Genomic DNA, 25,719 nt, shown 5'->3' on the forward strand with positions numbered 1-25,719 from the left:
TGATCTCAGGCACCCAATGTCCCCTCTGTTTTCCAGTATTTCGCGTCCATTTCGCTTTATTATCAGTCTTCTGAGCCAAACGGTGGTGCAGCGGTAGAGTTGCTGCCTTACAACGCCAGAGACCTGTATTTGACCCTAACTACAGATGCTGTCTGTATGGAGATTGCACATTCTCCCTGTGACCCTGACGGTTTTCTCTGGCTGCTCCAGTTTCCTCCCATGTTCCAAAGACATGCAGGTCTGTAGGTTAATTGGCTTTGGTAAAATTATAAATGTTCCCTATTGTGTAGGATAGTGCTAGTGTACTAGGTGATTGCTGGTCGGCGTGGACTCAGGGGGCCGAACAGCCTATTTCTGCGCTGTATCTCGAGGTTCGAGGAACGCCATCATCAGAATTTCACAGTGACAGCAGTCAGGGAAATTCCAGTCTAAAATTATGCTAAATAATATTTGGTTAAGTAATGAATATTACAATCTCCTATGTGACAAAGTTATTTAAATGTGATCATATAGCAAAGATCTAATTTGTTATTCAGTGTAATCTATTTTACAGTTCAGGTTAAGGGAGGAATGGTGTGTTAAAGTTAACCAGAAGGGGGCAGTACTTACCATGTGTAGAAGACTATGGGATTTGAGCTAAACCACTGATGTTTCTGTTTTAAAGAACAGTTATTTTTAGTAATTTTATGCTAGTGTATGATTAAAAAATGAAATATTTTCCATATTTTTAATTCAGTTTTACATTCTTTTCATATGAATTTTAGAACAGAATTCTGCTCTGGATGTTGTGATAACAGAGACTAGAAAGCAGCAACTAATGCACCAGTAATTGTTTGTATTTAACATATTTCAAATTATTGAAAATTCACAGTAATTGACCAAACTGAGTCCCATCCTGAACAATTTTAGCTCTTGCAGGAGAATTTGTAGGTTGCCAAAATTAAATAGGAAAAAAATCATGATAGCTTTGTAATAACAGAATTCTACTATCTTCACTTCATGGTATAAATTATCTAATTTTTTTCAAGGTTTGGAAAGGTTTTAATCAGCCCCTTATTTACCTCAATTTGCAAATAAATTTTGGTCCACAGTCTTACAGAATATGTCAAAAAGAAAAATGATACTGATTCATTTGTTGCTCGTCCCCTGAAGACCAGAGACCGGGGAGGATGGAGCAAGTGACGACGGACGCGACAGGCCTGTCGGAGAAGAGAGGAGAGTATTATTTATTATTTATTTATTCATTCATTCATTCATTCATTCATTCATTCAGAGGAGGAGGAGGAGGAGGAGGAGAGGAAACCAGGGTCTAGCCTACTGTGCACCTTGAGGTCGGCTGCGGGAGGCATCCCTGGGGAACATAGGTGGACAGGCAAGGAGAGGGGCATGGTGTTCAAGGAAAGCGATGGCTGGAGGCCCACAACAGCTTGGAACTTGCCCGGAACAGGCACTGCTCATAAGAACTAGAGCGTGGACTTTGTTAATGGTGCCAAAACATGGCACCTCTTGCATGCAGGCTCAGTAGACTATTTCTGTACACCTGCTAATCAAGGATCAGGGGTGTGGCAATACTCCACTGGAATGTTTATATGAAAAAGTATTTCACTGTAGTTCACACTTAGCACATGTGACAACAAAAGCAGCATTGAACTAATTCCAGCAACGCTGTACATGTAATCACTTGCTTAAATCTTATCCAGATCATGCTGCACTGAGCACAGACTGCACTATTAACTAAGGTTATCAGGAAGAACTAAATTGTGTACAGTTATTCGCAAACAGGCCACCTGCAAACTGGCAGAAAATACCTCATATTCCACTTGGAATATGACATATTACATATTACATGTTACATATTACAGCCTAAACATTGAAATTTTCCAAATGTAGGTAATCTCTAACAATTCCCCCCCTTTCTTTCTCCCTTTGCCCCTCCCATATGCCCCATCTGGACTCACACCTATTCCTCCTTTCCTCCTCTGCCTCCATCTACATTCTTCTCCTGGCTTCACAATTCAAAATTATTTAATGCCTTTGTCTCACACCTTCTGTTTGTTCATCTCTGGCCTTTGTCCAACCATCTGCCTATCAAAATCCCTCCTCACCCGTGTTCACCTATTACCTGCCATGATTTACCCTGCCTCTTCTCTCCACCAGTTTTCTCTTTTCCTCGCTACAATCAGTCTGAAGAAGGTTCCTGACCCATAATGTCACCTATCCATGTTCACCAGCGATGCTGCCTGACCTGCTGAGTTACTCCTGCACTTTGTGCCATTTTTTTGTAAACCGGCATCTGCAGTTCCTTGCTTATACAGAGAAAAGAGCAGTGTTGAATTGGATGAAGATGGTTGGGTCTACGACATACACCTCAAGAGAAACCTGCAATGATAACTTGGGGCTGCAACAATTGCAGACTCTAATTGTTTAAATTATTTAAGTTTGGAGCATGATTGTAACAAGATTATCATGCATGATTATAGCAGATTATTATCTGAATGGTGTCAAGTTAGCAAAAGGGGAAGTACAAAGAGATCTGGGTGTCCTTGTTCATCAGTCACTGAAAGTAAGCATGCAGGTACCGCAGGCAGTGAAGAAAGCTAATGGCATGTTGCCCTTCATGACAAGAGGAGTTGAGTACAGAAGCAAAGAGGTCCTTCTGCAGTTGTATAGGGCCCTAGTGAGACCACACCTGGAGTACTGTGTGCAATTTTGGTCTCCAAATTTGAGGAAGGACATTCTTGCTATTGAGGGAGTGCAGCGAAGGTTCACTAGGTTAATTCCCGGAATGGCAGGATTGTCATATGTTGAAAGACTGGAGCGACTGGGCTTGTATACACTGGAATTTAGAAGGATGAGAGGGGATCGTATTGAAACATATAAGATTATTCAGGGATTGGACACACTAGAGGCAGGAAATATGTTCCCAATGTTGGGGGAGTCCAGAACCAGGGGCCACAGTTTAAGAATAAGGGGTAGGCCATTTAGAACGGAGATGAGGAAAAACTTTTTCAGTCACAGAGTTGTAAATCTGTGGAATTCTCTGCCTCAGAAGGCAGTGGAGGCCAATTCTCTGGATGCTTTCAAGAGAGAGTTAGATAGAGCTCTTAAGGATAGCGGAGTCAGGGGGTATGGGGAGAGGGCAGCAACAGGGTACTGATTGTGGATGATCAGCCATGATCACATTGAATGGCGGTGCTGGCTCAAAGGGCCGAATGGCCAATTCCTGCACCTATTATCTATTGTCTATTGTCTAAGATCTGGCACTGGGTGGTTTTGATAGAACCCAAACTCAACATTGGTGAGCTGTTTATTGGTCAATAGGTACCAGCTGTTAACAAGGTGAGGACTCCTTCCATTATTTTATTCATTCATGGTATGTTGGCCATGGCAGTTATAGAGCCATGGGGATTATACAACACTGGCCTTTAAGCCCACCTTGTCTATGCCAACCAATTTTGAATTGGGGGTCTGTCATATTTGCCTGCATTTGGCCCATTTCCCTCTAAACCGTTCCTATCCATGTATCTGTCCAACTGAAAGTCATAATTGTATCAGCTTTGATAGCTTCCTTTAGCAACTAATTCCAGATGCGGACTACCGCATCAGGGCGGCATGGTGGCACAGCGATAGAGTTGCTGCCTTACAGCGCTTGAGACCCGAGTTCGATCCTGACTATGTCCGTACGGAGTTTGTACGTTCTCCCCATGACCGTGTGGGTTTTCTCTGAGATCTTCAGTTTCCTCTCGCACTCCAAAGACGTACAGGTTTGTAGGTTAATTGGCTTGGTATAAATGTAAATTGTCCCTAGTGTGTGCAGGATAGTGTTAATGTGCGGTGATGACCTGTTCGTGACTCGGTGGGTTGCGGACTCGGTGGGCCGAAGGGTCTGTTTCTGCGCTGTATCTCTAAACTAAAACTAAAACTATCCTCTGAACAAAAAAGGTGTTTGTGGGGTCCCCCTTAAATCTCTCCCCTCTCATCTTCAGCTTATGCCCTCTAGTTTTAGCATCCTTTACCCTTGGAAAAAGATTGTGAAACTTCACTTTATCCATGCAATTCATTTAGTAACAATTATAACGACATTGTCATCCAAATTGTTAATGTAGATTACAAACAATAGCCCTATCTTTATCCATAACTATTTTAAAGCTAATAAAACTGTGATTGCTGGTCCCAAAAGCTCACTCACTGACACTTCTGTCACTTGCCTTGCCCTATTTCCTAAGAGCTTTGCCTTCTCCCTTGTAGAGCCCACTGCATGTTGCCTGATGGTCTTTGGTGAAATAATAAAATTCTATTGTTCAGACCAAATTCTTATTTTGCATTTGTTGCATAGTTCCATATGAGTAATGAGAAACAGTTAATAGATGTCTAATTAGATTTCAGTGAGGCAACGTTTGGTATCCTGGGTCCACATGAGAATCATGTTGCGTGGTTCCTCCTGCGATATTCACAGTAGGAGGAATATCTGGAAGTGCAAATTAGAGAGGATATCCCCTCCTGCAGAGAAATGGCACAATGACTTTGCTTTCACGCTTCTAGCTTTTAGTTATTGCTTGGAAAATCATTACACGATCTATCATAGATTCTATGTTCTGCTTCACTAACTAAAACATCTATTATTATTTTGAGTAATTTGTCTTGTAATTGTAATTAGACTAAAATAATAGCACACTGATTTGAACATTCATTTACAACATGTAGATTTTAAAAAAATTAAAAATGCATAAACTACATCAAATATCAAATTATCATCCCATAGCCATAATAATGTTTCAGGGCGAAACAGTGTGGGTACGGAACTATTCTCTGATAAATTTCTACTTGATAATTATGAACGATTAGTAACATCTTTGGATACAATTTCTTTCTTTAAAATTAAATTTACCAATGATTTACAACATTTCCAGCTAGAAGAAAAATTTGAACATTAGGCAAGGGTTCTGGTCTTAAATGTTTGAAGTTATGTAATTACAAGTGAATTACATTTCTCAAAGAAGCTATCAGAATTAGAGGAAATATAAAAACGTGTCATTTGAAACTCCATCTCAATCACTAAACTGTTTGTAATTTGTAAATGAAATGAAGATTTGCACAATGTTGCAGGTGCTCCAAAGTATGTTCAGAGTTTGAGGAGCATTCTTCTTCTCATGTGGTTTTGGGATAATACTTCTGGCCAGATGACCTCCCCACCGTTGGCAACCATCAAGCAGCATGACCAAGTTTTTAACCTTGGAGAAAATAATTCATTGGCACCTCAGTCATCTTCTTTAACAGCAACATCCTAATGTTGATGGGACTTAATATTGATTGGTATCCATTTCAGGGCTGGTTGGTCTTCTTGAACTACTTTCATGCTTGGCTTCAAGCACCATTTGTAGAACTGTTGGAACTCTGGAATTGTAAAGGAGAAGTAATATCCAGCCAAGTCAGGAAGTTCTTCAGTTTAGTTTAGTTTAGTTTGGTTTCTTATCATGTGTACCGAGGCACAGTGAAAAGTTTTTGTTGCGTGCTAACCAGTCAGCAGAAAGATCATACATGATTACAATATCCACATATATTTTAAAAAGTTTGTTGTTAATATTTTAACTTCTATCTGATTCCCACTTGAAAAAATGGTTTTAAAATCTGCAGTCTGAAGAAGAGTTCCGACCTGAAATGTTACCTAGTTCTTTTCTCCAGAGATGCTGCCTGACCCGTTGGGTTACTCGGGCACTTTGTGTCTATCTTTGGTATAAACCAGCTTCTGCAGTTCTTTGCCACACATTATGAAATATATGACATTTTCATTCATTTATAAGGTTTGGATTAAGCCTGTCCTTAATTAACAAGATGGTGGCAAGACACCTTCTTCAACTACTGCAGTCAATTTGGTGGAGATATTCTCAGGGTATTCCAGCATTTAGATCAATTATGATGAATAGAATAGCAATGTATTTCCACAAAAAATGATACAAAGTGCTGGATTAACTCAGCGGGTCAGGAAGCATCTCTGGTGAACATGATAGATAACGTTTTAAGTCAGGAGCCTTCTTCAATCTGTCTGAATTTAGAGCAGCCCAACTCAAAACATCACCCACCCATGTTCTCCAGAGATGTTGCATGAGAATTTCATTGTTCTATCTGGGACATATGACAATAAAACACTCTTGGCTCTTGATCAGCTGAATTCCTCTGGCATCTGCAATTCCTTGTTTCTCTAATCTATTTCCACAACAGGACAGAGCAGCATATATAGGTACAAACTGCTGGAGTAACCCTGCGGGTCAGGCAGCATCTCTGGAGAAAAAGGATGGATGACGTTTTGGGTCCCGACCCGGTACATCACCCATCCTTTTTCTCCAATGATGTTGCGTGACCCACTGAGTTACTGCAGCACCTTGTGTCTACCTTTGGTATAAACCAGCATCTGCAGTGTTTTGTTTCCACAGTGCAGCGTACAGTATTCTTGCACCACTGACAATGCATACGTACAACGTGATCTGGGTGTCTTAGTGCATCAGTCACTGAAAGGAAGCATGCAGGTACAGCAGGCAGTGAAGAAAGCCAATGGAATGTTGGCATTCATAACAAGAGGAGTTGAGTATAGGAGCAAAGAGGTCCTTCTGCAGTTGTACAGGGCCCTAGTGAGACCGCACCTGGAGTACTGTGTGCAGTTTTGGTCTCCAAATTTGAGGAAGGATATTCTTGCTATTGAGGGCGTGCAGCGTAGGTTTACTAGGTTAATTCCCGGAATGGCGGGACTGTCATATGTTGAAAGACTGGAGCGACTAGGTTTGTATACACTGGAATTTAGAAGGATGAGAGGGGATCTTATCGAAACGTATAAGATTATTAAGGGGTTGGACATGTTAGGGGCAGGAAACATGTTCCCAATGTTGGGGGAGTCCAGAACCAGGGGCCACAGTTTAAGAATAAGGGGTAGGCCATTTAGAACAGAGATGAGGAAAAACTTTTTTAGTCAGAAAGTTGTGAATCTGTGGAATTCTCTGCCTCAGAGGGCAGTGGAGGCCAATTCTCTGAATACATTCAAGAGAGAGCTAGATAGAGCTCTTAAGGATAGCGGAGTCAGGGGGTATGGGGAGAAAGCAGGAACGGGGTACTGATTGTGAATGATCAGCCATGATCACATTGAATGGCGGTGCTGGCTCGAAGGGCCGAATGGCCTACTCCTGCACCTATTGTCTATTGTCTATTGTCTATAATCAAGGCCAAATTGCTGCCAACTACATTAGACAGTGGTTGATAAAGATGTTAGCAGCTAGTTTGCTGCTGGATACCAGAGTGGAAATATAACAACAACATTTAACCCCAAAGGAAGCAATAATGATTTCAGCACTTGGAGTCGTTATTAATGACCTTTTCTCTGAATTGTTGCACAGCCTTATGGACTCTGCAATAATATCTCACCCATTTGTTTGGTTTCTCTTAAAGGTCATGAGTGAAAGTAGTAGACCTAGGCCATTCGGCCCATCGAGTCTACTCCGCCATTCAATCATGGCTGATCTATCTCTCCCTCCTAACTCCATTCTCCTGCCTTCTCCCCATAACCTCTCGCACCTGTACTAATTACAAATCTATCTATCTCTGCCTTAAAAATATCCATTGACTTGGTCTCCACAGCCTTCTGTGGCAAAGAATTCCACAGATTCACCACCCTCTGACTTTCCCAGCATCTTGTTAGCAACTCATTAATCTGAATATGAGATGACCCCACTGAAACCCACTTCCAGAACAAGCAAAGGCATAATGTATTAATTAGCAGTTTAATTATTCAACAGTGATGTGTAATATTGGGCAGGTTCCTATGTGGGTTAGAGTTTTTTATGTGCCTTTAGTGAAAGTTATAATGTGCGAATCTAGAGGGATCCAGGATTACAAGTATATAGTTGCCTGAAACTGGCCTCTCAGACAGATATGATGGTAAAGAAGGCTTTTGATATGCTGCCCTTCATCAGTCAGGGAACTAAGTATAGATTTTGGGACATTATGTTACAGTTGAACAAGACATTGATGAGACCTTACTTGAAGTATTGTATTTAGTTTTAGTCAGCTTGCCATAAGGGCAGATGCTGTTAAGCTGCAGGGACTACAGAGATTTATGAGGATGTTGCCAGGACTTGAGGACCTGTGCTCCAGGGAGAGGTTGGGAAGAACAGGACTTTATTCCTTGGAGCGCAGAAGGCTGAGGAATGATCTTTTAGAAGTGGGGATTATCATGAGGTGAATTGATAGGGGTAGAGGAATCAAGAATTAGAGAACAAAAAGGCATAGGTTTAACATGAGAGGGGAAAAATTTAATTGGAATCTGAGAGAGAACTTTTTCATTCAGACGGTGAATAGTGTATGGAATGATATGTCAGAAGAAGTAGTTGAGGATGGTACAATAACATTTAAAAGACATTTGGACAAGTGCATGGAAGGTTTGGAGGAGTGTGGGCCGGGTGCAAGCAAAAAGGAACTAGCTTAGATTGTACAATTTGGATGAGTTGCACTGAGGAGCCTGTTTCCATTCTGCATGACTCTGTGACTATAAAACAGTATATTTACACATTACAGCTTTTGTGTTACGAGGTGAAAGTTACTTATATTTCTATTATGTACAGTCACTTTGCTAACGTTGCAGGTTTAACTCATTTTTGAACTGATTGCACGAGTCCCTTCCTTACTATCTATCATAACTTAGAGACCCATCCCAGTTTATTTTCACCTCTGCATAATATGATGGAAGTTGGTGCCATGAAGGGCACAAATGCCGGAGTAACTCAGCGGGACAAGCAGCATCTGCGGAGAGAAGGAATGTGTGACATTTCGGGTCGAGATCCTTCTTCAGACTGATGTCAGGGGAGTGGGCGGTACAGAGATTCTAGCTTCTAGCTTCTAGTTGTGCTTCTCGTTCTATTGCCAATTTCCAAAGAGCTTATGTCATAATTTACCTCAAGGCCTGGGATCTGCAGATTGACGAGCCTCACATCAGTGAATGATATTCTAAAGTCATAAAGTAGTACAGCACGGAAACAAACTCTTCAGTCCACTGAGACAGTGCTGACCATTTACGCTAATTCAATATACGCTTAGCACCCATTTACCCTAATCCAATTTATTTCCCTTCACATTTCCATCGACTCTTTTTGCTTCAACCACTGACATTCACACTAGTGGCAATTTACATTGGCCAATTAACCTACCAACCTGCACATCTTCGGGATGTGGGAGGAATCTGGTGCACTTGGAGAAACCCCACAGAGAGGATGCGCAAACTTCAAACAGACAACAATGAAGGCCAGAATTAAATATGGCACACTGCAGGGTCCATGACAGCACTCTACTAGCTGTGCCATTGTGCTGTCTGTCTATTGAAGCACAGATGATAGATTTGCATGAACTGCTACAGCATTTTCTCCACCTTTACCAAGTAGTGTCGATTCACAAGCTTGCTCTGGAAACAAGAAATCCATATTGGCAAGCTTAGTTTAAACTTGAACAAAATGTTTCTTCCAAGTGCACCTCTATTTATGTTGTTGCATGAATGGTCCCAATGCTAAGTGGAGGCATTAACCTATATATTAATGTTGGAGCTTTGGTTGGACATGGTATTATTAATACCACACAAATAATATACTCCAAAGGATAGCTATCACCCACATGGGAACTACCTACTTGGATCGCTCGAGGATGAGACAATTGTTGATCTATCATCATTATGCTATTGTATTGAAGCAAAGGTTTCTTTGCAATGACATGCATACAATACAAAGCATATCTGCAAATCAGTCAGCACTTTTATTTAAAGTGTGCCGTCTGTTATTGTTTAAAGAATTGGACGTTGCTTGGTCATAATAAATTTTCAACTGTTAGCAGAGGGTGTCTAATGATTGGTATCTGAACTCCCTGAATCAGCAATTTAAAACATTTGTCACCAAATACATTGTCATTAACTCTGGCTGAATATACTAGAGGTTATGGCCTTTAGCTTGTAAAGGTTGGCAATGATGGTAACATGGCTTCACCATCGTTTTTAGATTGCAGAAGATTTTGCAACAAGTGTAAAAGAACTTGACGCACAGAATTTTACACTTAGTGTGCAGACAGGGTGATGGGGATGCAGAGCTATTATGAATTGATTCAACAATTCCAGCCAAAGTCCCCACTAAATGAGCTGGCCTCTCATTGTAATGCATTTTCCACACAATCTGAACTTGAACGTGAACTCTAAAGAAGGACGGTTTGATGAGAAAATTACTGGAATCTGCCAAAAAATTGCATCGTGTTTTCACAGTATAAAAATTCACGCTGCTCCAACTAAATCTGTTGATTGTTATAGAAGAATTTCTATATATCCACAAAGCATTTTCCACTAGATTTATTAGCTTGATACTCATATTTAATAGTCATATTGTGCAGCTTTAGCCCAGGAATTACAACCAGCCTATGATTAGGAGAGATAGCACACAAATCTATTTGGACCCAATGTGCTTATGAGATAACCCTTCACAATGTTGATAATGTGACTAGTCAGGATCAAATGAGGAATAAAATGTTTTTGTGTAAACTGCATTCATTCAAAGGAAGATCTCTATGAAGTAGTAAAGTCTGCTTCTTTTTACAATGCCCATTATTATTTAATCAAACAAAAGCAGGTGTTATGTCATTCGATCCTTTAGCTATACCATCCTGGGAACTGCAAAGACCAAATCTAATGTAAAATGCCCTTAAGTGACCTTTAAGAAAGCAAAGCTTGACTTGCGTTACTTACATTAATGTGTGTTTTTCTGCAATAACAGTGACGGATTTTAGGAGAAGTAGAACAAATTCCGCATGTGACACAATAACAAATATGTCCTTGGGTCCGTTTCTTGGATAATAATTGAACAGAGTTCCCTTGTAATCTGAAAACTCTTTAAGCCTTGAAGATGACCTAATATTAGAGCAGAAATAAATAACATGAGGGCAAAGAAATTTGTAGAAACAAAGCTTGACTTAGGTTCTCCATCATAACATTTTGAACTTTCAACAATGTTTTTTCATTACATGGTGGTGTAAATGCCTAGACAATATATCATTTACCTCTTTGTAGGATACATCGAACTATCCCTGTTCCAGGGGTACACTGGCCCTATCCTTGAACTCTACCTCCGCTACATTGACGACTACATTGGTGCTACCACTTGTGCCCATGCAGAACTCACTGACTTCATCAATTTCACCACTAATTTCCATCCCTTTAATTTCCAGCTTTTAAATATGCTTGGGCCATCTCCGACATTTCCCTACTGTTTCTGGATCTCACCATCTCCATCACAGGAGACAGACTAGTGACCGACATCTACTACAAACCTACTGACTCCCATAGCTATCTTGACTACAATTCTTCCCACCCTGTTTCCTGTAAAAACTCTATCCCCTACTCCCAATTCCTCCGTCTACGCCGCATCTGTGCCCAGGATGAGGTGTTCCATACTAGGGCATCAGAGATGTCCTCATTCTTTAGGAAACAGGGATTCCCCTCTTCCATTATCGATGAGGCTCTCACTAGGGTCTCCTCAATATCCCACAGCTTCGATCTTGCTCTCCCTCCCCCCATTTGTAACAAGGATAGAGTCTCCGTTGTCCTCACCTTCCACCCCATCAGCCGTCGCATACAACAAATTATCCTCCAACATTTCCACCACCTTCAACGGGATCCCACTACTGGCCATATCTTCCCATCTCCACCCCTTTCTGCTTTCCGCAGAGACCGTTCCCTCCATATTTCCCTGGTCCACCCGTCCCTTCCCACCCAAACCAACCCCTCCCCAGGTACTTTCTCCTGCAACCGCAGGAGATGCAACACCTGTCCCTTTACCTCCCCCCTCAACTCCATCCAAGGACCCAAATAGTCTTTCCAGGTGAGGCAGAGGTTCACCTTCACCTCCTCCAACCTCATCTATTGTATCCGCTGTTCCAGATGTTAACTTCTCTACATCGGCGAGACCGAGCGCAGGCTCGGCAATCGTTTCGCTCAACACCTACGATCAGTCCGTCTTAACCAACCTGATCTTTCGGTGGCTCAGCATTTCAACTCCCCCTCCCATTCCCAATCTGACCTTTCTGTACTGGGCCTCCTCCATTGTCAGAGTGAGGCCCAGCGCAAATAGGAGAAACAGCACCTCATATTTCACTTGGGTAGTTTACACCCCAGCAGTATGAACATTGACTTCTCTAACTTCAGATAGTCCCTGCTTTCCCTCTTTATTCCCTCCCCCTTCCAAGTTCTCCCACTAGTCTTCCTGTCTCTGACTAGATCCTATCTTTGTCCCGCCTCCTCCCCTGACATCAGTCTGAAGAAAGGTTTCGACCCGAAACGTCCTTCTCTCCAGAGATGCTGCCTGACCCGTTGAGTTACTCCAGCATTTTGTGTCTACCTTTGATTTAAACCAGCGTCTGCAGTTTTTTTCCTAGACTATATATCATGTAAGTTAAGCCTTATTTTATCTATTTAATTAATACCAAAGCAAATGAACTGAATAAAAAATGAAAAAGTCTGAAGAAGGGTCCCGACCTAAAACCTCACCTGTCCATTCCTTCCACAGATGCTGCCTTATCCACTGATTTCCACCAGCACATTGTGTTCTTCTCAAAAATGGAAAATGCTGAAAATACTCAGACTGCATCTGGGGGAAGAGAAACAGAGTCAACTTTTCAGGTTGGATGTTCTTCGTCAGAACTGGAATAGAGAGAAAAGAAGGTTATTAAACTTCAGAGAGGATAGAGAAGAGGTTTATCTCTGGAATGAGCAACAAGTGGGATAAGCTGTAAAACAAGGTTATCTGGAAAATGAGTTAAAGGAAGCAGTTAGAGAGTGAGAACATGGGCAAAAGAACATAGACAAAAGAATGCGAAGATTGCAAAATGCAGCGCAGGAAGATATAAATTAACCTAGTTCTGAATGGTCAAATACAGTGCATTCAGAAAGTATTCAGACCCCTTCACTTTTTCCACATTTTGTTACATTACAGCCTTATTTTAAAATGGATTAAATTCATTTTTAAAAAAATCATCAATCTACACACAATACCCCATAATAAAAAAGCGAAAACAGATGTTTAGAAATTTTTGCAAAGTAATTTAAAAGAAATAACTGAAATATCACATTTACATAAGCATTCAGACCCTTTACTCAGTATTTTGTTGAGGCACCTTTGGCAGCAATTACAGCCTCGTCTTCTTGGGTATGATGCTACAAGCTTGGCACACCTGTGTTTGGGTAATTTCTCCCATTCTTCTCTGCAGATCCTCTCAAGCTCTGTCAGGTTGGATGGGGAGTGCCGATGCACAGCTATTTTCAGGTCCCTCCAGAGATATTCGATCTGGTTCAAGTCCGGGCTCTGGCTGGGCCACTCAATGACATTCACATACTTGTCACAAAGCCACTCCTGCGTTGTCTTGGCTGTGTGCTTAGGGTCATTGTCCTGTTGGAAGATGAACCTCCGCCCCAGTCTGAGGTCCAGAACACTCTGGAGCAGGTTTTCATCAAGGATCTCTCTGTACTTTGCTCCATTCATCTTTCCCTCAATCCTGACTCATCTCCCAGTTCCTGCCGCTGAAAAACATCCCCACAGCATGATGCTGCCACCACCATGCTTTACCGTAGGTATGGTATTGGCCAGGTGATGAGCGGTGCCAGGATTCCTCCAGACATGATGCTTGGCATTCAGGCCAAAGAGTTCAATCTTGGTTTCATCAGACCAGAGAATCTTGTTTCTCATGATCTGAGAGTCCTTTTGGTGCCTTTGGGCAAACTCCAAGCAGGCTATCATGTGCCTTTTACTGAGGAGTGGCTTCCGTTGGCCACTCTACCATAAAGGCCTGATTGGTGGAGCGCTGCAGATATAGTTGTCCTTCTGGAAGTTTCTCCCATCTTCACTGAGGAACTCTGGAGCTCTGCTAGAGTGCCAATCGGGTTCTTGGTCACCTCCCTGACCAAGGCCCTTCTCCCCCGTTTGCACAGTTTGACCGGGCGGTCAGCTCTATGAAGAGTCCTGGCCGTTCCAAAGTTCTTCCATTTAAGAATGACAGAGGCCACTGTGCTATTCGAGACTTGCAATGCTGTAGAAATTGTTTTATACCCTTCCCCAGATCTGTGTCTGACACAATCCTGTCTCGGAGGTCTACAGACAATTTATTTGTCTTCATGGCTTAGTTTTGCTCTGACATGCACTGTCAACTGTGGGACCTTATATAGACAGGTGTGTGCCTTTCCAAATCATGTCCAATCAATTTAATTTACCACTTGTGGACTCCAGTCAAGTTGTAGAAACATCTCATGGATAATTAATGGAAACAGGATGAACCTAAGCTCAATTTTGAGTGTCATAGCAAAGGGCCTGAATACTTATGTAAATGTGATATTTCAGTTATTTCTCTTTAATTACTTTGGAAAAATTTCTAAACACCTGTTTTCACTTTTTTATTATGGGGTATTGTGTGTAGATTGATGATAAAAAAATGAGTTTAATCCATTTAAAAATAAGGCTGTAACGTAACAAAATGTGGAAAAAATGAAGGAGTCTGAATACTTTCTGAATGCACTGTATATCGTCGTGCTTATACCTATTGGGCACGGAAAAGATCGTTAGATAGTTTGATACAAAGTTATAAACCAAAATCAATATGATTTTATGCTTTGTATTCAGCAAGCATTACACCAATCAACATTTGGCAATTATAGTTTAAGTGGAATAAAAACAGATAAATCTTTATGTCTCTTGTTAGTGACCTATGTTATGTAAAGCTACTGTTTTTACTAGGCTACTGCATTCTCCTTGTTATTGAAGCAGACAAATAGATCTCACAGCATGATACCGGTTGACAGATGGTAAACATGTTGTTAACCACACAACATAGGTTACACTCAGAGTCCCAGATTGCACAAAGCAGATGGAGACAAATCAGATTAACATTTTCAAACTGACTTTCTCCACAGGTATCACTTATAAAAATGTGAAAAGTATTGTTCAGAAAGATATCAAAGACTTTTTCTTGCAATGATATCCACACTAACAATTTTAAATGGCCAAAAACGTTAGTCCTGTATTTGGAAAGATACTGCCGACAGTTCCATCCATGTGAACAGCAAATGTGAAGAAACGTTCAATTAAGGTTGACACAAAATGCTGGAGAGGGACAGGCAGTATCTCTGGAGAGAAGGAATGGGTGATGTTTTGGGTCAAGACCCTTCTTTAGACTCTCTCACTCCTAAACATTAAATAAACATATGTACATTATTTCAGTAATTGTGATTACAAACGACCTCTGTGGAAGGTGCAGACTGGTGACGGGGTAAAGCAGAAACTTAATTATTAAGAATTCTTGTTGGTTGAAGAAGTTCACAGTTCAACAATGTGTACGTTTGCATAAAGGATGCTAGACACTTGTTTGAGGTGCTACAAAAATGCAGTGAACTGAGGTTCACAGGTGAAATGCAAGATGGGGAATAATTGGCACCTAACGTCAGGTCTAATAGCAGTTACTTGTGAAATGTTGTAAGCTGATAAACAGAATTTGTTTGGAGTCCATGGTTAGGATCCTCTTTAACTTCATTAAAAGTATTAGAGTGTGGCGGTCCCTGGATATTAGGCCACTCCAAGGGTCAGTCTCCTCGCCACTTTGGTTACTGAGGGGCTTTATTCTCTTTCTAGTTACCCTCTTTCATGTAATGTACTTATCAAATAACTTAGGACTCTCCTTAATCTTAGCTGGCAGAGGTATCCCCTGCCGACTTTTTGCCCTCCTGATTTTTTTTCTCAGTCTGCTCCTCATCTCCTAAACTCCTCCAGGGATACACTTGATCCCAGCTGCCTATACCTTGCCCATGCCTCTTTCATTTTTTGACCATTTTCTCTCATCATCCAGGCTTCCATACTCCCACCTGCCTTGCCCTTCACTTTAACAGGAATATGCATGCGCTGAACTCACACTATTATAAGCATCCCACTTTTCGGATGGGAGTATGGGAGTATGGGAGTTAATGGAGAAAATTGCTGCTGAGGTAAAATCTCCCCATGATATTGAATTGCAGAGCACCCATAAGGGGCCAAATTACCTATTTTTGCTCATATTATTTCTCATACAACAGTGATTTAGTTTAGTTTAGTTTAGAGATGCAATGCAGAAACATGCCCTTTGGCCCACCGAGTCCATTCTGACCAGCGATCCCTGCACATTAACATCGTCATACACACACTAGGGATAATTTACACATACACCAAGCCAATAAAAAATCTAAATCTAAATTCACCTAAAACCTGTACGTCTTTGGAATGTAGGAGGAAACAGAAGATCTCGGAGAAAACGCATGCGGTCATGGGGAGAACATACAAACTCCGTGCAGACAGCACCCATAGTCGGGATCGAACCCAGGTCTCTGGCGCTATAAGCACTGTAAGGCAGTAACTATACCGCTGCGCCAATGTGCCACCCCGAAAAACAACTCAACTAATAGACTGAGTAGATCAAGGTCTGGGTCAGCATTTCTCGTCAGGCTCGGGACTGAGTGGTTGGGGGTTGCAGCACCATTGAAGTTTTGAAGTTCAATGGTGGTACAGCCTCAGGACTGATTGAACAACAAGTCCAGGAAGAGTAAAATAAATTGGTCAGAGCCTGCTGGGAAGTGCTGGCAGTTTTGTACTAAACTGCCTGAATTTACCTGCAAATGGGTAGGAAAGTTTAGGGTTCTCATGTATAAGTGGAAATCCGATACATAGCGATTTGCAGCAAATTTATGTCCTTGGCATAAGAATGAAAAGGGGCAAGGTTTAGATTAATTCAGAGATACAGCATAGAAACAGGCCCTTCGGCCCACTGAGTCCATGCAGACCGTCAATCACCTTTTCACACGAGTACTATGTTATCTCCACTCCCTACACACCAGGGGGGATTTACGGAAACCCAATTAACCTACAAACCTGTGGGATGTGGGAGGAAACCGAAGATCCCGGGGAAAACCCACACAGTCACAGGGAAAAAATGCAAACTGCACATAGACAACACCCAAGGTCAGGGATGAACCTGGCTCTCAGGTGCTGTGACAGCAGCTCTACCAGCTGCATCACCATGCCAGTCTTGGAAACTCATCACGTCAATGACTTTCACTGCCATTGGCAACGTGGTTTTAGGTCTGCATGTGACTGTAGGCTATTGTTTCAGCATCTGTGATTATTTCCTTGAATAGAAAAAGCAAAGCCTCTGTGGATTTTAGACCCTATTATCTTTCGTGGATAAATTTTAGCTGAGATCCCTTTCCTCCCTTTTCTTCCTTCTTCATCTTAGTTTAGTTTAGTTTTATTTTGGAGATACAGCACGGTAACAGGCCCTTTGCCCCACAGAGTCTGCACTGACCAGCGATCCCCGCACATTAACACTATCCTACACACACTACGGAAATTTAACCAAGCCAATTAACCTACAAACCTGTACGTCTTTGGAGTGTGGGAGGAAACTGGAGATTCCGGAGAAAACCCACACAGGTCATGGGGAGAACGTACATACTCTGTACGAACAAGCACTCGTAGTCAGGATCGAACCACGGTCTCTGGCGTTATAAGGCAGCAACTCTACCGCTGCACCGCCCCAGTCTTCTAGTAGGTATGCAACTCTGTGGGTCCTGACTTCTTCCTTTCCCTGTCTGCCTTCTTACTTGCGAAGGAATGACAGTCAAAGTCCGCATGTCTTGCAGGTGAGTCTTCGACATGTATATGCATGATCAATAATGAATTCAATATCAATCATAAATAATGCAGGTGGTGGAGAGAGCAGGTAGATGCTAAATCCCAAAGTTCCTGTGCAAATTGAACACATAATATTAGGCAAATTGATTAGATTTATAAAACGTTTTTCAGATCTATACAATGTGAAATTTGATTGCACAATCTATTGACTCTGCATGCTTCTTGCATGCGAGAGTGATGCATATGTTACTGTCTTTCTGAATAGGTAATGATAGAGGCAATATATGTCACAGTAATATGTACTTATATAAAAATTGTGCATAAACACAAGGCCAAATTGGCATCATGACAACCAAGCAACAGGTACCACAGTATTCATGTTCATTGTGTTGCTTGGAAAACCTCACTTAAATTCTCTGGTGATGCACTTTGAGCCTCGGATTTGTGACAAATCAAAATAATTGCAGTGAGCAGTGTCAACATTAGTTTTCCATTAACAGTGAAACCACTCTTGCTTATATACCAACTGGCCTCTTTAAAACTTTCTTATATTAACCATGCAGAGTATTAATAGAAATTTAAATTAGATTTGATGCTGATTTTAAGTTTACTCTTTTCAGAGTTTCAATTTAAGCAGTTGTGAAGTAGAAAATTAATTCCATTTCAGACATTTAGAATAAATTATATAAATGAGACATTAGATTAAAAGATCAGTTTGATGATTCAATATCCCACGAATGGCACAAAATAAATATTTATATCTTATAAATAGAACCATCGCTTTTGCAGTGGGACTGTGGTCTAAAACATAACTGACTGATTTCCCTCTCTAGGGCAGAGCTTCATTTGAGCTGGACCTTGCTCTAATTCTCCAACTCCTGTTTACTGCATTTCTGGTCAATAGTATTAGATTCCCTCGCAAATGGAAGCATTTCTGTATCTGTCCTATAATAATAATAATAATAATACATTTAATTTATATAGCGCTTTTCAAGATACTCAAAGACGCTTTACAAAGCAAACAAGACATAAAAACAAACAAACAAAAGATTTGTCCTGACGGAGAAGCGGCGAACAAACAGCGCCAGCGTCTAAATAACGTCAGGGTCCAGCAGTAAACAATAAAGAACACAAGACACACAATTACAATTTAACACAAACAACCATCACAGTGATTGCACCAGGCACACCCTCACTGTGATGGAAGGCAAAGAAAAGTCTTATCTCCTCCGCATTCTTCTCCCGTCGTCAGGCAGTCAAACTGCTGCCTCGAGGCGATCGAGGCTCACGACTTTTGAAGGCCCCGCCGGGCGATGGAAAGTCCCAGGCCGAGCCGAGCAGGCCGATGAAGGTCTTAAGCCCCCACCGGGTGATGGAAAGTGCCGCGGCCGAGCCGCGCTGGGCGCTGAAAATCCTGCGAGCGGGTCGATCGAACCTCGCGCTTCGGGGCGGTCGAAGCTGCTACGGCTGGAGCTCCCGAAAGCCGGTCGCCAGCCAGGGACCTGCGAGCTCCCGATGTTGCGGTCTGCAGGGCCCACGGCCGAAGCCTCCGAGATGGTAAGTCCAGGCCCTGCGACCGGAGTCTTCAAGGTTGATCGCAGCTGGAGGCCGCCGACTCCACAGTGTTAGGCCGTAGCGCGAATGGAGATACGACACGGAAAAAGGTCGCATCTCCGTTGAGGAGGAGATTAGAAAAAAAGGTTTCCCCCACCCCCCCACCCCCCCCCCCCCCCCCACATATACAGAGCTAAAAATAAATCAAAACATACATTTAAACGATAACAAAGACAAAAAAGACAGAGAGACTGCCGGTGAGCCGCAGCTGCAGGACGCAGCCACACCCCCAATCTGAACTTATCAGCATTTTACAGGTTTGTATCATGTCAATGCTCAAGTCTTATTTCACCTTCGAGTCATACAGTATAGAAACAGGCCCTGCGAGCCCATGCCGACCAACATGCCCCCATCTACACTAGTCCCACCTGGCCCTTAATCCTCTTAACCTATCCTATCCATGTACCTGTCTAATCTATATACTAAACCTCTCGTTTGTTTGTTTCTTTGTTCCTGAACTACAGCCAAAACTGTACACGATAGCGCAACAATTTTGGCCCACCTTACTCACCGTCGTCCCTTTGGTGGTAATGGAAGAAGTTTCATTGAAATCTGTCTTATATTTTTAAAGTTATTCACATTTTAAAGTTTAAAAAAAAACGTGCATGAGCAGCTGGGGCCGATACTTATGTAAGATGGCCGCCGGATCCACACCTATACTTACATAAGATGGCCACTGGGTGACTGTACATGCTCAGTTGGGGGAGGGTCGCCATTTTGCATTCAGCACCCACTTCCCGCTAGATGCCCGATTGGTCCGCGTCACACGTGGGGGGAGCGTCACCGCCGCCACCGCCGCTGGCTTCTTCTTCCCGCTTGAATCCATGGGCATGTCCTTTGCTGCTGAACCCCAGAGTTCCCGCTGAGCCATCGCCCCGCCGCCACTGCCGAGCGGTTAAAGTTAAGACTTACTAGACCAAGTGGACCCGTTGGGCCCAAACCTCTCCTGCATTCATGAGCACTTTCTCCTCCATCCCAACCCCGTCCTCCCCCTCCCCCCTCCCCTCCCCCTCCCCCCTCCCCTCCCCCTCCCCTCTCCCCCTCCCCCTCTCCCCCCACTCCCCCTCCCCTCTACCCCGCACCCCCCCTCCCTCTCCCACTCCCCTCTCCCTCCCTCCCACCTTCACCCCCTCCCTCTCTCCCTCCATCCTCCCCCCTCCCCCTCCCCTCTCCCCCGCCCCTCGCCCTACCCTCCCCCCACTCCCCTCTCCCCCTTTCAGAAAGATTATTAGACAATACAACTGCCTCTTTCAAATAACGTCATTTGGTGCCAAGGAAGTGGTGCCACCAAGGCCTGGATGGAGTCCTTTAGTCATCATTCAAGGGCAGATTAATCATTACCTTGGTCTGTTGATGCCTGACCAAGACCAGCCGAGTCAATTCTTGCAGATCTATTTTATGGACCCCCCAAGATAGCAGCATTGAATTCCGAACGGGTATACTGAGAGATGCTGGTATTCAAAGGGAAATCGTTGAGATGCTTGAAACCTTGATAAGACAAAACAACCCTTACATTTCTTCTCTTCAAATGGCAATGGAAAGAATGAGAGATTTACCTGAGGCATCAAGCGTCATTGATCCAGATCGTCGACCAGGTTTTGAACATAAAAGATGGTTTAACGCACAAATTGCCGACGAAGTTGCCTTCATTATACCAAACAATGATGAACCCGAGGCGAGATCACGGCACATTGTCTTGAACGAAAGAGGAGGAGGCCTGTGGATCATTTCAGAGTCTCATAGGTCATATGATAGTTTTCAATATGTCCTTTTCTTTCTGCGTGGAGGTGATGGATGGCATCATCAACTCCAAATGAGTAACAGCAAGAAATTGACAGCAATGCGATATTATGCCCATAGGATCATGAATCGTGATAATGAATTAAACCACCTTTTGAGAGGAGGACGACTCTTTCAACAATATGTCGTTGATATGGCAGCTAAGATTGAGAGTGATAGGCTCAATTATATTCGCATGAATCAAGCATCATTGAGATCGATAACTTACAGAGGCCTGACGGATGCATTAAATGATAATGATGTTTTGGGAAATGTCGGAAAGCGCATCATCCTCTCCTCGACATTTATCGGTGGACCGAGATACATGATGGAACGATGCCAGGACGCCATGATGTATGTTCGGAAGTACGACAATGCTTCGTTCTTCATTATGATGACTTGCATTCCGAAGTGGGGCGAGATCCGCCGGTGCCTCTTTCTGAATCAGCAGCCATGTGATAGACCAGACTTGATTGCAAGAGTATTCGATCTGAAAAGAAAATTATTCATCAAGTACCTCACTGGACCAGATGGCCTCTTTGGAAACTGTATAGCTTTTGTCTCGACTGTGGAATATCAGAAGAGAGGCCTGCCACATTTGTACTGTCTGCTGTGGCTTGACGAAGCGACTAAACCACAACCAAGAGATGTTGACAGATTTGTGCAAGCTGAAATACCAGACCCGCAAGTAGAATCCGAGCTACATGGATTGATACTGAAGCACATGATTCATGGACCATACTGTGACCACACCTCTCCATGTTGGAAGAATGGAAGATGCAGTAAGAGATTCCCGATTTATCAAAAGCGCAAGGTGTGGAGATGATTCATATCCACTGTACAGGAGAAGATCTCTGGATATGGGAGGATTTCAGGGACATCAAGAAGGACCCCGGGATCGACCTATTATTTCTGAATGGGTGGTGCCCTATAATGCTTAACTCTTGAAGTTCTTCCAATGTCACATCAACGTTGAGAAATGCTCCTCTGTAAAGTTGGTCAAATATGTGATCAAGTACACCTTGAAGGGGAGTGATCAAGCAGTTTTTGGAGTTAACAGGGATGACAAAATGACACAGTACTTGACTGGCAGATACATTGGTCCATCGGAAGCAGTGGGATCAATCCTTGGATTTCCAACTCATGAGAGACACCCCGCTGTCATTCGACTCCAGGTACATCTACCACAAGAACAATGAGTCGTTATCAGAGTTGAAGCTGTTCGTCAGGTGAGTAATGAGGATATCGCAAGAACAACTTTAACTGAATTCATGGAATTGTGTTCTCGAGATTAATTTGTAAGACCACTGTATTACGCTGATGTACCCCGATTTTACACGTGGAACAATAAGAAATGGCAAAGAAGGAAAGTTGGGAAGATAGTGGAAGATCTTCCAGGTATTTTTTTAGCCAATGTTCTGGGATGAGTGTATACCGTTTCTCCAAGATGTGGTGACCTCTACTACTTGAGACTGCTTCTCCGTCACGTAAAAGGGCCAGTATCCTTCGATTCATTGAGGGCACATGACGGACATATTCTTCCTTCCTTCAAAGACGTCTGCATAGAAAGAGGTTGCAAACTGCCGACCATTGGCAACAGACAATGGAAGATGCTGAGCGGACAAGAATCCCCGATGTAATGAGAGATTTGTTTGTTGTTTTGCTGACGAGTGGTGAGATCAACACTCCTCGACAATTATGGGATCACTTCAAGAATTCAATGTCTGAAGATTACCTTCAAAGAGAACAGAGAACAATCGATAATCCAAATGTCATGATTGATGAGAGGGAATATGCAGGGAACGGAGGGATATGGATTATATGCAGGTAAATAAGATTTTATCTTGGCATCATATTTGGCACACACATTGGCACTGCCATTCATTGTGATCATGGCTGATCATCCACAATCAGTAACCTGCGCCTGCCTTCTCCCCATATCCCTTGATTCCACTAGCCCCTAGAGCTCTATTTAACTCTCTTTTAAATTCATCCAGTGAATTGGCCTCCACTGCCTTCTGTGGCAGAGAATTCCACAAATTCACAACTCGCTGGGTGAAAAAGTTTCTTCTCACCTCAGTTTTAAATGGCCTCCCCTTTATTCTTAGACTGTGGCCCTTGGTTCTGAACTCCCCCAACATTGGGAACATTTTTCGTGCATCTAGCTTGTCCAGTCCTTTTATAATTGTATACATCTCTATAAGATCCCCTCTCATCCTTCTAAACTCCAGTGAATACAAGCCTAGTCTTTCCAATCTTTCCTCATATCCCTCCATCCCAGGGATTAACCTTGTGAGCCTATGCTGCACTGCCTCAATAGCAAGGATGTCCTTCCTCAAATTAGGAGACCAAAACTGCACACAATACTTCAGATGTGGTCTCACCAGGGCCCTATACAACTGGAGAAGGACCTCTTTGCTCCAATACTAAAATCCTCTTGTTATGAAGGCCAACATGCCATTAGCTTTCTTCATTGCTTGCTGTACCTGCAACACTTACTTTCAGTGACTGGTGTACAAGGACACCCAGGTCTCATTGCACTTCCCCTTTACCTAATCTGAGACAATAGACAATAGACAATAGACAATAGGTGCAGGAGTAGGCCATTCAGCCCTTCGAGCCAGCACCGCCATTCAATGCGATCATGGCTGATCACTCTCAATCAGTACCCCGTTCCTGCCTTCTCCCCATACCCCCTCATTCCGCTATCCTTAAGAGCTCTGTCCAGCTCTCTCTTGAAAGCATCCAACGAACTGGCCTCCACTGAGATCATTGAGATAATCATCTGCCTTCTTGTTTTTGCCACCAAAGTGAATAACCTCACATTTATCTACATTATACTGCATCTGCCATGTATTTGCCCACTAACTCAACCTGTCTAAGTCATCCTGCAACCTTCTAACATCCTCTTCGCAGTTCACACTGCCACCCAGCTTTGTCTCATTTGCAAATTTGCTAGTGTTACTTTTAATTCCATCATCCAAATCATTAATATATATTGTAAATAGTTGCGGCCCCAGCACCGAGTCTTGCGGCACTCCACTCGCCACTGCCTGCCATTCTGAAAAGGACCCGTTTATTCCTACTGTTTGCTTCCTGTCTGCCAACCGATTCTCTATCCATGTCAAAACCCTACCCCCAATACCATGTGCTCTAATTTTGCTCACCAACCTCCCGTGTGGGACCTTAAAAAATGCTTTCTGAAAGTCTAGATACACTACATCCACTGGCTCTCCTTCATCCATTTTACTTGTCACATCCTCAAAAAAATCCAGATTAGTCAAGCAGGATTTCCCCTTCATATGTCCATGCTGACTTGAACCAATCCTTTTTCTGTTATCCAAATGTGCCATTATTACCTCTTTAATAATTGACTCCAGCATCTTCCCCACCACCGATGTCAGGCTAAATGGTCTATAATTCCCCGTTTTCTCTCGCGCTCCTTTCTTGAAAAGTGGGATAACATTAGCTACCCTCCAATCCACAGGAACTGATCCTGAATCTATTGAACATTGGAAAATGATCACCAATGATTTCTAGAGCCACCTTCTTGAGTTCCTTTGGATACAGATCATGAGGCCCTGGGGATTTATCAGCCTTCAGTCCCATCAGTCTACCCAATACTATTTCTCGCCTAATGCAATTTTCTTTCAGCTCCTCTGCCTCCCTAGATCCTCTGTCCTCTAGTACATCTGGGAGATTGTTTGTGTTTTCCTTAGAGAAGACAGATCCGAAGTGCCTGTATATTCGATCATGGCTGATCATCCAAAATCAGTACTCCGTTCCAGCTTTCTCCCCATACCCCTTGATTCCCTTAGTCCTAAGAGCTATATCTAAGTCTCTCTTGAATTGGCTGGGTAACTATTTTACATAGCCTATAAAATGATTTTGGGTTTTCCAGCACTCAAGGAATAAAAGAAATAAAAATTTACTTTTCACAATTTCAGGATGTCCCAAATCTCTTTATAGCTAATAATGTACCTTTTGCAGTAAAGTCACCCTGGTAGGCTTGGTTCACCTGCAGGGTAATAAATGAGTGAATGCAAGTATTACATTTTCCTCTGTTACTGCTGCTTGCTATGGTGTGTGGGGAAGAAATTTACATTTTTTTGAGCTCTGTTATGGAGTGCTCTGTTATTTTCCAGAGGCAGTCCGTCAATGTTAAAGGCAACTTAGAGCATAGAATAGTACAGCACAGGAACAGGCACTTCGGCCCACAATGTTTGTGCCGAACCTGAAGCCAAGGGCGGCACGGTGGCACAGCGGTAGCGTTGCTGCCTTACAGCGAATGCAGCGCCGGGGCCCGGGTTCGATCCTGACTACGGGTGCTGTCTGTACGGAGTTTGTACATTCTCCCCGTGAACTGCGTGGGTTTTCTCTGAGATCTTCGGTTTCCTCCCACACTCCAAAGACGTACAGGTTTGTAGGTTAATTGGCTTGGTAAATGTAAAAAATTGTCCCTAGCCTGTGTAGAATAGTGTTAATGTGTGGGGATCGCTGGTCGGCGCGGACTCAGTTGGCATAAGGTCCTGTTTCCGCGCTGTATCTCTAAACTAAAAGTTAACCTTCCTTTGGAGTAGGAAATATCTGAGAGCTTATGCTTTTAATGTGGTGTGGA

The 25,719-nt window shown here is 42.8% G+C and overlaps 1 long non-coding RNA gene across 1 annotated transcript in view; it reads right to left on the reverse strand.

Annotated features, from left to right (window-relative positions):
• Nucleotides 1-10,715: 10,715 nt before the first annotated feature.
• The window catches only part of LOC144609457 (uncharacterized), a 49,162-nt gene continuing 34,158 nt past the window's right edge, over nucleotides 10,716-25,719 (reverse strand). Inside the window, exons 3-4 of the long non-coding RNA XR_013549319.1 lie at nucleotides 12,554-12,653; nucleotides 10,716-10,918 (exon numbers count right to left, since the gene is read on the reverse strand). This is a non-coding gene — a long non-coding RNA (uncharacterized LOC144609457). The remainder of the gene's footprint in view (nucleotides 10,919-12,553; nucleotides 12,654-25,719) is intronic.

This window comes from Rhinoraja longicauda, chromosome 2, assembly GCF_053455715.1.
Source record: "Rhinoraja longicauda isolate Sanriku21f chromosome 2, sRhiLon1.1, whole genome shotgun sequence".
Classification (NCBI taxonomy): domain Eukaryota; kingdom Metazoa; phylum Chordata; class Chondrichthyes; order Rajiformes; family Arhynchobatidae; genus Rhinoraja; species Rhinoraja longicauda.